This window comes from Sinohyriopsis cumingii, chromosome 9, assembly GCF_028554795.1.
Source record: "Sinohyriopsis cumingii isolate HCF-2022 chromosome 9, ASM2855479v2, whole genome shotgun sequence".
NCBI classification, from domain to species: Eukaryota; Metazoa; Mollusca; class Bivalvia; order Unionida; family Unionidae; genus Sinohyriopsis; species Sinohyriopsis cumingii.
The window spans coordinates 121,889,124-121,901,766 of record NC_142969.1 but is presented as its reverse complement, the minus strand read 5'-3'; the positions used below and the strand labels follow the sequence as shown (position 1 = coordinate 121,901,766).

General features: G+C 35.6%; 10 non-coding genes across 10 annotated transcripts; 5 read left to right on the top strand and 5 right to left on the bottom strand.

Annotated features, from left to right (window-relative positions):
* Nucleotides 1-353: 353 nt before the first annotated feature.
* Trnal-aag (transfer RNA leucine (anticodon AAG)) lies at nt 354-435 on the bottom strand. Its single transcript has one exon. It is a non-coding gene; the product is annotated as a tRNA-Leu (tRNA).
* A 1,742-nt stretch (nt 436-2,177) lies between these two features.
* Nucleotides 2,178-2,259, top strand: Trnal-uag (transfer RNA leucine (anticodon UAG)). The gene has a single exon. It is a non-coding gene; the product is annotated as a tRNA-Leu (tRNA).
* A 738-nt stretch (nt 2,260-2,997) lies between these two features.
* On the bottom strand, nt 2,998-3,079 carry Trnal-aag (transfer RNA leucine (anticodon AAG)). The gene has a single exon. It is a non-coding gene; the product is annotated as a tRNA-Leu (tRNA).
* A 1,390-nt stretch (nt 3,080-4,469) lies between these two features.
* Nucleotides 4,470-4,551, top strand: Trnal-uag (transfer RNA leucine (anticodon UAG)). Its single transcript has one exon. It is a non-coding gene; the product is annotated as a tRNA-Leu (tRNA).
* Nucleotides 4,552-5,374: 823 nt separating this feature from the next.
* Nucleotides 5,375-5,456, bottom strand: Trnal-aag (transfer RNA leucine (anticodon AAG)). Its single transcript has one exon. It is a non-coding gene; the product is annotated as a tRNA-Leu (tRNA).
* A 1,741-nt stretch (nt 5,457-7,197) lies between these two features.
* On the top strand, nt 7,198-7,279 carry Trnal-uag (transfer RNA leucine (anticodon UAG)). Its single transcript has one exon. It is a non-coding gene; the product is annotated as a tRNA-Leu (tRNA).
* Nucleotides 7,280-8,017: 738 nt separating this feature from the next.
* Trnal-aag (transfer RNA leucine (anticodon AAG)) lies at nt 8,018-8,099 on the bottom strand. The gene has a single exon. It is a non-coding gene; the product is annotated as a tRNA-Leu (tRNA).
* A 1,390-nt stretch (nt 8,100-9,489) lies between these two features.
* On the top strand, nt 9,490-9,571 carry Trnal-uag (transfer RNA leucine (anticodon UAG)). The gene has a single exon. It is a non-coding gene; the product is annotated as a tRNA-Leu (tRNA).
* Nucleotides 9,572-10,394: 823 nt separating this feature from the next.
* Trnal-aag (transfer RNA leucine (anticodon AAG)) lies at nt 10,395-10,476 on the bottom strand. Its single transcript has one exon. It is a non-coding gene; the product is annotated as a tRNA-Leu (tRNA).
* Nucleotides 10,477-12,219: 1,743 nt separating this feature from the next.
* Trnal-uag (transfer RNA leucine (anticodon UAG)) lies at nt 12,220-12,301 on the top strand. Its single transcript has one exon. It is a non-coding gene; the product is annotated as a tRNA-Leu (tRNA).
* Nucleotides 12,302-12,643: the final 342 nt, after the last annotated feature.

Sequence of the window (12,643 nt, the reverse complement as noted above, 5' to 3'; positions counted from 1 at the left end):
AAAAGGACTTAATGTAACACTGTTTGGATTACATTAAAGCGAAATACGAGTAACAGCCACAAAGAGTTGGTGAAACTATTCTTCCTATATTTCATACCGCGAAAATTTTAACTAAAGTTAGTAACAAATAGAGACAGAATATTCAACATTATCAAAAGAGATCCTTGAACAGTTCTTTTAGAAATCATGTACAGTGTAAGATGCACTGTTCGTTATAAAACAGGTAAAAGTGTATTGATCATTTTCTTCATTGATTTGCCTTGAGTTACCTGCTTGAAAAGAGACTGGCAAAGAGAATTGGTCAACGGTAGTTTTAAATGTCGCTTAGCTAAATTTGGTTTAATAAAAATACTTGGCAGCGGTGGGATTCGAACCCACGCCCCCGAAGAGACTGGTGCCTTAAACCAGCGCCTTAGACCGCTCGGCCACGCTACCTCTGTACAGGTTTGCAGAGAGTGACTAAAACTGCTTGTGTCATACATACTCGTTACCGTTCTACTTTCTCATCTGCCGTGTTTAGATCTTACGAGGATTTAAATGTGTTAATTAAAGGATATGGCCGAGTGGAATACCAGAGTGGCATTTATAAAGGTAGTTCTGTTTGATTCACACAGACTCTATATCTTGAATTAATGCGCTCCGTTTCAAGCACTATGGGTTAGTTTTCTTTTTTCTTTTGTAACGTGGTATGATCTATAACTGTCACTATAACCCATGATTTTTTTTCTTACTCACGTAATCATTCTCATGTATGTTATAAAGATTGAAACCTTCAACATTGTCATTTGTACCTGTACGTTGGATTGTTGCTGTGATGATTTGACCCATAAAGGTCAAACTTAATACGGACGATTATTAGATACTTACTGTGTTTATGCATTTGAAAAATAAACAAAAAATATTCTTTCAGATAGAGGAACGGAGTATTACGCGTTGACTGAATTTTATTTTTCCGAATTCAATACATTATCTCATTATTCATTTGCAGGATGAGACGACAAGTACAATAAATATGACATGTCCATTCTTCGATCTTATGAGCTAAATCTTTTATCACATCTCTCTATGTCTTTATACGTAAAAATATTAATCGATCTCACGTTTTCTTTCATTGTTCCCATACGGAATGTGAAGATAAAATCAGGAATTTTCAAAGCTTACCTTAACATTTATTTTCCACGTTATACCTTTACAACAGTTAAATCTCTCTCTCCCTCCCTTTCATTGCAATCTAGATCCATTCAACTGGAGATTAAAGGCAGTTTCTCTCCTAAGTAATAAATACCGCACTTGAAAACGAATACCTATGGAATGTTAGTTCGTTACACCCTCTGTATCCTCAAACCTAACAAACCTAAACTCATGAAGTTGGTATGTGGTTTCATCGTAAGGGGATAATTCAATTATATCCTAACAAAATCATTGTGACCTAACATTCTCCATTGCATAAATTTTTTTATACCGAAGCAATACGTTTTATTACACCCTTGATATCTTGTAATCCAATAAGCCCCTACCGATGAACATCTGCATTTAGCTGTATGTAAAGAAGAATAATACAACCAGAAGAGAACTAAGGTACTACATCCTACTTCTCACGTGTAAATGACTACTGCATTCTCGGCAATCCCTTTTTTACAGTCACGATGTCGTTGAACCTATTTCTCGGACACACGAGTTATAAAGTATGGGGATTCAATTCCAGAAAAGCAAATGCACAAAAGTAAGTCATTATAAAACCTGATGTTGACGCTTAAAGTGAATTTTCAGCTATACATTCTATACCCATCAAAGATATTACACTCTTTCACACCTGCGATTAAGAAAGTGGTATGTATACCAATCTAAAAGATAAGTGTTTAACCCTTGAATAAATTGGTCTACATAACGTAAATTTAACGCTTGAAAAAGATTTGGTTTCCTTTTCAGTCGTCAGTTTTTTTTTTACCTCTTCTGTCATTTCAACACTACTAGACTAATCAAATTTTGCATTAATGATATCAGACTATGTACCTTGACACATATATAGGAGTAATGAATTGCAGTAGGTTTACTTATATAGACTGGGATCTCAGTTTGTAAAATTGTAAACCTTAGGCCAAACCATTTCATCCAAAGTAGACTGTAACAGCGTACACTAACAGACTCGTGTTAGCACTATTAAGACTTAGTCTGTCGGTAGCGTGGCCGAGCGGTCTAAGGCGCTGGTTTTAGGCACCAGTCTCTTCGGAGGCGTGGGTTCGAATCCCATCGCTGCCAATAATATTTTTCAATGCAACATAGGTAGGACTGGGTTCTAATTTTATTCAGTTTGATGTGATGTCGAACCGATGTCACTGATATTTCTAACTATTTCTGTGCGATCATGAGATCTCAAACAACAAACATCGGGGTTTATCCTTTTCAATCAAAACGATTGTGTTCCTTTCTTAATAAATCACGTACAATTCTTATCTTGTGGCATCTGCAATTGTTGTTTGACGACCCCTTAGATAACAAAAGTAGTAACAATATCAAGACAATATCAAGGATCTTTTGAAAAGGAGAATGTTCATAAAAAATGTCTTTTTTCTATCGATATGGTGACGATAGATTAATGTTTGGAGTGGTTGTAAAGATGCGGTAAAATAAGTTAATGCAACACTGTCTGGATGACATTGATGCGCACAAAAGGTAAATTACAAATTTAAAATTAAATTTTTTATTATTTTAAAAAATTGTTGGGAAAATTATCCTTCTTTATTTTATACGGTGCTAATTTTATCTAAAGTTCGTACAAAGAAAGTGAGAGTATTTAATTTAAAAAAGACTTCAATATATTATGTTAAACAGTTATACAGTTTTATAATTGTTTGGTCTTTGTAAAGTAGGTAACACTTAATGGATGATTTTGTGCATTGATTTACCTTGAATTACATGCTTACAAAGACAATCCGGCACAGTGAATACAACAGGTTTTTTGAAATTTTACTTTATATTTTTGTTAATAAAAATACTTGGCAGCGGTGGGATTCGAACCCACGCCCCCGAAGAGACTGGTGCCTTAAACCAGCGCCTTAGACCGCTCGGCCACGCTACCTCTCTACAGGTTCGTAGAGAGTGACTAAAGCTCATTGTGTTATACCGACTCGCTACCTTTATACTTTCTTATCTGCCGTGTTTCGATATGTTACGAAGAGATATCTGTTCTAGTTAAAGGATAGGGTCGAGTGGGATGCCAGAGTGATATTTATAAGAGTATTTCTCTTGAACATTACACAGACTACACATCTTTCCCTAATGCGCTTCCTTCCCAGCACTCTGCTTTGATTTTCCTTTTCCTTTTTGTAATGTTGCATAACCTATTACTACAAATAGAGCCAATCATTTTTTCTTTTCCTCACGTAATCATTTTCATGTATGTTACGATCAATGGAACCTTCAGGATTGTCATTTGCACATGTACGTTGGACAGTCGCTGTGATGATTTGTCCCCTAAATGCCAAACTGAATACTGACGATATTGATATCCTTACTGTGTTTATAGATTTGAAGAAAAGAAATGCTTTTTCAGGTAGAGTAATTGAAGTATCACGCTTTGATTGAATTGTGTCTTTTAAGAATTCAAATCTGTATCGCGTTGTTGATTTACAGGATGAGAAGACATGTAAAATCAATATGATGTGTCCATTCTTCCGTCTTATGGGCTAAATCTCTTATTCAAATCTCTCTATGTCTTTGTCCGAAAACTAAATTCATCCATCCCGTTTATTGATTTTCTTCGGTCGGAGAAATCTCACGTTTCTTTCATTGCTCTCATACAGAATGTGAGATAAAATAAGGAATTTTGAAAGCTTCCCTTAACATTTATTTTCCACGTTATTCCTTTGCAACAGTTAAATCTCTCCCTCCCTCTCTTTCATTGCAATCTAAATCCATTCAATTGGAGATTAAAGGCAGTTTCTCTCCTAAGTAATAAATATCGCACTTGAAAACGAATACCTTTGGAATATCAGTTCCTTACACCCTCAATATATTCAGCCCTAGAAAACCTAAATTCATGAAGCTGGTATGTGGTTTCAACGTAAGGGGATGATTCAATTATATCATAACTAGGTCATCGTGATATAACATTCTCGCTTGCAAATTCATAGCTACAACTTTGTTACATCCTTGATATCTTGTAATCTAATAGGCCTCTGCCGTTGAACATTTGCATTTAGGTGTAGCTAAAGAAGAGTAATACAAGCAGAAGAGTGCTATGGTCGGGTAAATGAATATCACATTCTCAGCCATCCATTCTTTACAATCCCAATATCACTGAGCCTATTTCTCGGACACACGAGTAATTTAGAATGGGGATGCAACTAAAGAAAAGAAACTGCACACAAAGTAGGACCTTATAACCTAATTTTGACGCTTGAAGTGAATTTTCAGCAATATATTCTGGACCCCTCAAAGATATTGTACTATAAGCGTGTTAGTCTGTCGGTAGCGTGGCCGAGCGGTCTAAGGCGTTGGTTTTAGGCACCAGTCTCTTCGGAGGCGTGGGTTCGAATCCCATCGCTGCCAATACTATTTTTCAACGTACAATACTACTAAAGTATCTTTGATACTACATTTATGTTACACGTAGGACTATTTATTGGCTGGTACAAATTGCAACATTAGGTATCACTGGGTTCTAATTTAACACATATTCTAACAAAAATATCAAGACGAGTAAATTTCATTGAATAGATGTATGGTTATTTAAAAGAATATTGTTGTTTGCATCGATATCGTGCTAACAGGGTAATGTTCAGAGTGGTTTTTATGTCTTGCATTCATACTGGTGAATTTAGATGAAATTGCTATAGCATGAGAATAATTATAACAGCTTTGCGAAATAGTATTCACCCTTTTGGGGATATTTAAAATCCTTACAAGGTTCAAGAATTTCAAGAGGACGCAGGCGCAATGCAGTAAATTCGATTTGTACAGAAAAATACTAAATTCATCTATCGCAAACCCATGAAAACCATTTGTTTTAAAGATGCTGTAAAAGGACTTAATGTAACACTGTTTGGATTACATTAAAGCGAAATACGAGTAACAGCCACAAAGAGTTGGTGAAACTATTCTTCCTATATTTCATACCGCGAAAATTTTAACTAAAGTTAGTAACAAATAGAGACAGAATATTCAACATTATCAAAAGAGATCCTTGAACAGTTCTTTTAGAAATCATGTACAGTGTAAGATGCACTGTTCGTTATAAAACAGGTAAAAGTGTATTGATCATTTTCTTCATTGATTTGCCTTGAGTTACCTGCTTGAAAAGAGACTGGCAAAGAGAATTGGTCAACGGTAGTTTTAAATGTCGCTTAGCTAAATTTGGTTTAATAAAAATACTTGGCAGCGGTGGGATTCGAACCCACGCCCCCGAAGAGACTGGTGCCTTAAACCAGCGCCTTAGACCGCTCGGCCACGCTACCTCTGTACAGGTTTGCAGAGAGTGACTAAAACTGCTTGTGTCATACATACTCGTTACCGTTCTACTTTCTCATCTGCCGTGTTTAGATCTTACGAGGATTTAAATGTGTTAATTAAAGGATATGGCCGAGTGGAATACCAGAGTGGCATTTATAAAGGTAGTTCTGTTTGATTCACACAGACTCTATATCTTGAATTAATGCGCTCCGTTTCAAGCACTATGGGTTAGTTTTCTTTTTTCTTTTGTAACGTGGTATGATCTATAACTGTCACTATAACCCATGATTTTTTTTCTTACTCACGTAATCATTCTCATGTATGTTATAAAGATTGAAACCTTCAACATTGTCATTTGTACCTGTACGTTGGATTGTTGCTGTGATGATTTGACCCATAAAGGTCAAACTTAATACGGACGATTATTAGATACTTACTGTGTTTATGCATTTGAAAAATAAACAAAAAATATTCTTTCAGATAGAGGAACGGAGTATTACGCGTTGACTGAATTTTATTTTTCCGAATTCAATACATTATCTCATTATTCATTTGCAGGATGAGACGACAAGTACAATAAATATGACATGTCCATTCTTCGATCTTATGAGCTAAATCTTTTATCACATCTCTCTATGTCTTTATACGTAAAAATATTAATCGATCTCACGTTTTCTTTCATTGTTCCCATACGGAATGTGAAGATAAAATCAGGAATTTTCAAAGCTTACCTTAACATTTATTTTCCACGTTATACCTTTACAACAGTTAAATCTCTCTCTCCCTCCCTTTCATTGCAATCTAGATCCATTCAACTGGAGATTAAAGGCAGTTTCTCTCCTAAGTAATAAATACCGCACTTGAAAACGAATACCTATGGAATGTTAGTTCGTTACACCCTCTGTATCCTCAAACCTAACAAACCTAAACTCATGAAGTTGGTATGTGGTTTCATCGTAAGGGGATAATTCAATTATATCCTAACAAAATCATTGTGACCTAACATTCTCCATTGCATAAATTTTTTTATACCGAAGCAATACGTTTTATTACACCCTTGATATCTTGTAATCCAATAAGCCCCTACCGATGAACATCTGCATTTAGCTGTATGTAAAGAAGAATAATACAACCAGAAGAGAACTAAGGTACTACATCCTACTTCTCACGTGTAAATGACTACTGCATTCTCGGCAATCCCTTTTTTACAGTCACGATGTCGTTGAACCTATTTCTCGGACACACGAGTTATAAAGTATGGGGATTCAATTCCAGAAAAGCAAATGCACAAAAAGTAAGTCATTATAAAACCTGATGTTGACGCTTAAAGTGAATTTTCAGCTATACATTCTATACCCATCAAAGATATTACACTCTTTCACACCTGCGATTAAGAAAGTGGTATGTATACCAATCTAAAAGATAAGTGTTTAACCATTGAATAAATTGGTCTACATAACGTAAATTTAACGCTTGAAAAAGATTTGGTTCTTTTTCAGTCGTCAGGTTTTTTTTACCTCTTCTGTCATTTCAACACTACTAGACTAATCAAATTTTGCATCAATGATATCAGACTATGTACCTTGACACATATATAGGAGTAATGAATTGCAGTAGGTTTACTTATATAGACTGGGATCTCAGTTTGTAAAATTGTAAACCTTAGGCCAAACCATTTCATCCAAAGTAGACTGTAACAGCGTACACTAACAGACTCGTGTTAGCACTATTAAGACTTAGTCTGTCGGTAGCGTGGCCGAGCGGTCTAAGGCGCTGGTTTTAGGCACCAGTCTCTTCGGAGGCGTGGGTTCGAATCCCATCGCTGCCAATAATATTTTTCAATGCAACATAGGTAGGACTGGGTTCTAATTTTATTCAGTTTGATGTGATGTCGAACCGATGTCACTGATATTTCTAACTATTTCTGTGCGGTCATGAGATCTCAAACAACAAACATCGGGGTTTATCCTTTTCAATCAAAACGATTGTGTTCCTTTCTTAATAAATCACGTACAATTCTTATCTTGTGGCATCTGCAATTGTTGTTTGACGACCCCTTAGATAACAAAAGTAGTAACAATATCAAGACAATATCAAGGATCTTTTGAAAAGGAGAATGTTCATAAAAAATGTCTTTTTTCTATCGATATGGTGACGATAGATTAATGTTTGGAGTGGTTGTAAAGATGCGGTAAAATAAGTTAATGCAACACTGTCTGGATGACATTGATGCTCACAAAAGGTAAATTACAAATTTAAAATTAAATTTTTTATTATTTTAAAAAATTGTTGGGAAAATTATCCTTCTTTATTTTATACGGTGCTAATTTTATCTAAAGTTCGTACAAAGAAAGTGAGAGTATTTAATTTAAGAAAGACTTCAATATATTATGTTAAACAGTTATACAGTTTTATAATTGTTTGGTCTTTGTAAAGTAGGTAACACTTAATGGATGATTTTGTGCATTGATTTACCTTGAATTACATGCTTACAAAGACAATCCGGCACAGTGAATACAACAGGTTTTTTGAAATTTTACTTTATATTTTTGTTAATAAAAATACTTGGCAGCGGTGGGATTCGAACCCACGCCCCCGAAGAGACTGGTGCCTTAAACCAGCGCCTTAGACCGCTCGGCCACGCTACCTCTCTACAGGTTCGTAGAGAGTGACTAAAGCTCATTGTGTTATACCGACTCGCTACCTTTATACTTTCTTATCTGCCGTGTTTCGATATGTTACGAAGAGATATCTGTTCTAGTTAAAGGATAGGGTCGAGTGGGATGCCAGAGTGATATTTATAAGAGTATTTCTCTTGAACATTACACAGACTACACATCTTTCCCTAATGCGCTTCCTTCCCAGCACTCTGCTTTGATTTTCCTTTTCCTTTTTGTAATGTTGCATAACCTATTACTACAAATAGAGCCAATCATTTTTTCTTTTCCTCACGTAATCATTTTCATGTATGTTACGATCAATGGAACCTTCAGGATTGTCATTTGCACATGTACGTTGGACAGTCGCTGTGATGATTTGTCCCCTAAATGCCAAACTGAATACTGACGATATTGATATCCTTACTGTGTTTATAGATTTGAAGAAAAGAAATGCTTTTTCAGGTAGAGTAATTGAAGTATCACGCTTTGATTGAATTGTGTCTTTTAAGAATTCAAATCTGTATCGCGTTGTTGATTTACAGGATGAGAAGACATGTAAAATCAATATGATGTGTCCATTCTTCCGTCTTATGGGCTAAATCTCTTATTCAAATCTCTCTATGTCTTTGTCCGAAAACTAAATTCATCCATCCCGTTTATTGATTTTCTTCGGTCGGAGAAATCTCACGTTTCTTTCATTGCTCTCATACAGAATGTGAGATAAAATAAGGAATTTTGAAAGCTTCCCTTAACATTTATTTTCCACGTTATTCCTTTGCAACAGTTAAATCTCTCCCTCCCTCTCTTTCATTGCAATCTAAATCCATTCAATTGGAGATTAAAGGCAGTTTCTCTCCTAAGTAATAAATATCGCACTTGAAAACGAATACCTTTGGAATATCAGTTCCTTACACCCTCAATATATTCAGCCCTAGAAAACCTAAATTCATGAAGCTGGTATGTGGTTTCAACGTAAGGGGATGATTCAATTATATCATAACTAGGTCATCGTGATATAACATTCTCGCTTGCAAATTCATAGCTACAACTTTGTTACATCCTTGATATCTTGTAATCTAATAGGCCTCTGCCGTTGAACATTTGCATTTAGGTGTAGCTAAAGAAGAGTAATACAAGCAGAAGAGTGCTATGGTCGGGTAAATGAATATCACATTCTCAGCCATCCATTCTTTACAATCCCAATATCACTGAGCCTATTTCTCGGACACACGAGTAATTTAGAATGGGGATGCAACTAAAGAAAAGAAACTGCACACAAAGTAGGACCTTATAACCTAATTTTGACGCTTGAAGTGAATTTTCAGCAATATATTCTGGACCCCTCAAAGATATTGTACTATAAGCGTGTTAGTCTGTCGGTAGCGTGGCCGAGCGGTCTAAGGCGTTGGTTTTAGGCACCAGTCTCTTCGGAGGCGTGGGTTCGAATCCCATCGCTGCCAATACTATTTTTCAACGTACAATACTACTAAAGTATCTTTGATACTACATTTATGTTACACGTAGGACTATTTATTGGCTGGTACAAATTGCAACATTAGGTATCACTGGGTTCTAATTTAACACATATTCTAACAAAAATATCAAGACGAGTAAATTTCATTGAATAGATGTATGGTTATTTAAAAGAATATTGTTGTTTGCATCGATATCGTGCTAACAGGGTAATGTTCAGAGTGGTTTTTATGTCTTGCATTCATACTGGTGAATTTAGATGAAATTGCTATAGCATGAGAATAATTATAACAGCTTTGCGAAATAGTATTCACCCTTTTGGGGATATTTAAAATCCTTACAAGGTTCAAGAATTTCAAGAGGACGCAGGCGCAATGCAGTAAATTCGATTTGTACAGAAAAATACTAAATTCATCTATCGCAAACCCATGAAAACCATTTGTTTTAAAGATGCTGTAAAAGGACTTAATGTAACACTGTTTGGATTACATTAAAGCGAAATACGAGTAACAGCCACAAAGAGTTGGTGAAACTATTCTTCCTATATTTCATACCGCGAAAATTTTAACTAAAGTTAGTAACAAATAGAGACAGAATATTCAACATTATCAAAAGAGATCCTTGAACAGTTCTTTTAGAAATCATGTACAGTGTAAGATGCACTGTTCGTTATAAAACAGGTAAAAGTGTATTGATCATTTTCTTCATTGATTTGCCTTGAGTTACCTGCTTGAAAAGAGACTGGCAAAGAGAATTGGTCAACGGTAGTTTTAAATGTCGCTTAGCTAAATTTGGTTTAATAAAAATACTTGGCAGCGGTGGGATTCGAACCCACGCCCCCGAAGAGACTGGTGCCTTAAACCAGCGCCTTAGACCGCTCGGCCACGCTACCTCTGTACAGGTTTGCAGAGAGTGACTAAAACTGCTTGTGTCATACATACTCGTTACCGTTCTACTTTCTCATCTGCCGTGTTTAGATCTTACGAGGATTTAAATGTGTTAATTAAAGGATATGGCCGAGTGGAATACCAGAGTGGCATTTATAAAGGTAGTTCTGTTTGATTCACACAGACTCTATATCTTGAATTAATGCGCTCCGTTTCAAGCACTATGGGTTAGTTTTCTTTTTTCTTTTGTAACGTGGTATGATCTATAACTGTCACTATAACCCATGATTTTTTTTCTTACTCACGTAATCATTCTCATGTATGTTATAAAGATTGAAACCTTCAACATTGTCATTTGTACCTGTACGTTGGATTGTTGCTGTGATGATTTGACCCATAAAGGTCAAACTTAATACGGACGATTATTAGATACTTACTGTGTTTATGCATTTGAAAAATAAACAAAAAATATTCTTTCAGATAGAGGAACGGAGTATTACGCGTTGACTGAATTTTATTTTTCCGAATTCAATACATTATCTCATTATTCATTTGCAGGATGAGACGACAAGTACAATAAATATGACATGTCCATTCTTCGATCTTATGAGCTAAATCTTTTATCACATCTCTCTATGTCTTTATACGTAAAAATATTAATCGATCTCACGTTTTCTTTCATTGTTCCCATACGGAATGTGAAGATAAAATCAGGAATTTTCAAAGCTTACCTTAACATTTATTTTCCACGTTATACCTTTACAACAGTTAAATCTCTCTCTCCCTCCCTTTCATTGCAATCTAGATCCATTCAACTGGAGATTAAAGGCAGTTTCTCTCCTAAGTAATAAATACCGCACTTGAAAACGAATACCTATGGAATGTTAGTTCGTTACACCCTCTGTATCCTCAAACCTAACAAACCTAAACTCATGAAGTTGGTATGTGGTTTCATCGTAAGGGGATAATTCAATTATATCCTAACAAAATCATTGTGACCTAACATTCTCCATTGCATAAATTTTTTTATACCGAAGCAATACGTTTTATTACACCCTTGATATCTTGTAATCCAATAAGCCCCTACCGATGAACATCTGCATTTAGCTGTATGTAAAGAAGAATAATACAACCAGAAGAGAACTAAGGTACTACATCCTACTTCTCACGTGTAAATGACTACTGCATTCTCGGCAATCCCTTTTTTACAGTCACGATGTCGTTGAACCTATTTCTCGGACACACGAGTTATAAAGTATGGGGATTCAATTCCAGAAAAGCAAATGCACAAAAAGTAAGTCATTATAAAACCTGATGTTGACGCTTAAAGTGAATTTTCAGCTATACATTCTATACCCATCAAAGATATTACACTCTTTCACACCTGCGATTAAGAAAGTGGTATGTATACCAATCTAAAAGATAAGTGTTTAACCATTGAATAAATTGGTCTACATAACGTAAATTTAACGCTTGAAAAAGATTTGGTTTCCTTTTCAGTCGTCAGTTTTTTTTTTACCTCTTCTGTCATTTCAACACTACTAGACTAATCAAATTTTGCATCAATGATATCAGACTATGTACCTTGACACATATATAGGAGTAATGAATTGCAGTAGGTTTACTTATATAGACTGGGATCTCAGTTTGTAAAATTGTAAACCTTAGGCCAAACCATTTCATCCAAAGTAGACTGTAACAGCGTACACTAACAGACTCGTGTTAGCACTATTAAGACTTAGTCTGTCGGTAGCGTGGCCGAGCGGTCTAAGGCGCTGGTTTTAGGCACCAGTCTCTTCGGAGGCGTGGGTTCGAATCCCATCGCTGCCAATAATATTTTTCAATGCAACATAGGTAGGACTGGGTTCTAATTTTATTCAGTTTGATGTGATGTCGAACCGATGTCACTGATATTTCTAACTATGTCTGTGCGGTCATGAGATCTCAAACAACAAACATCGGGGTTTATCCTTTTCAATCAAAACGATTGTGTTCCTTTCTTAATAAATCACGTACAATTCTTATCTTGTGGCATCTGCAATTGTTGTTTGACGACCCCTTAGATAACAAAAGTAGTAACAATATCAAGACAATATCAAGGATCTTTTGAAAAGGAGAATGTTCATAAAAAATGTCTTTTTTCTATCGATATGGTGACGATAGATTAATGTT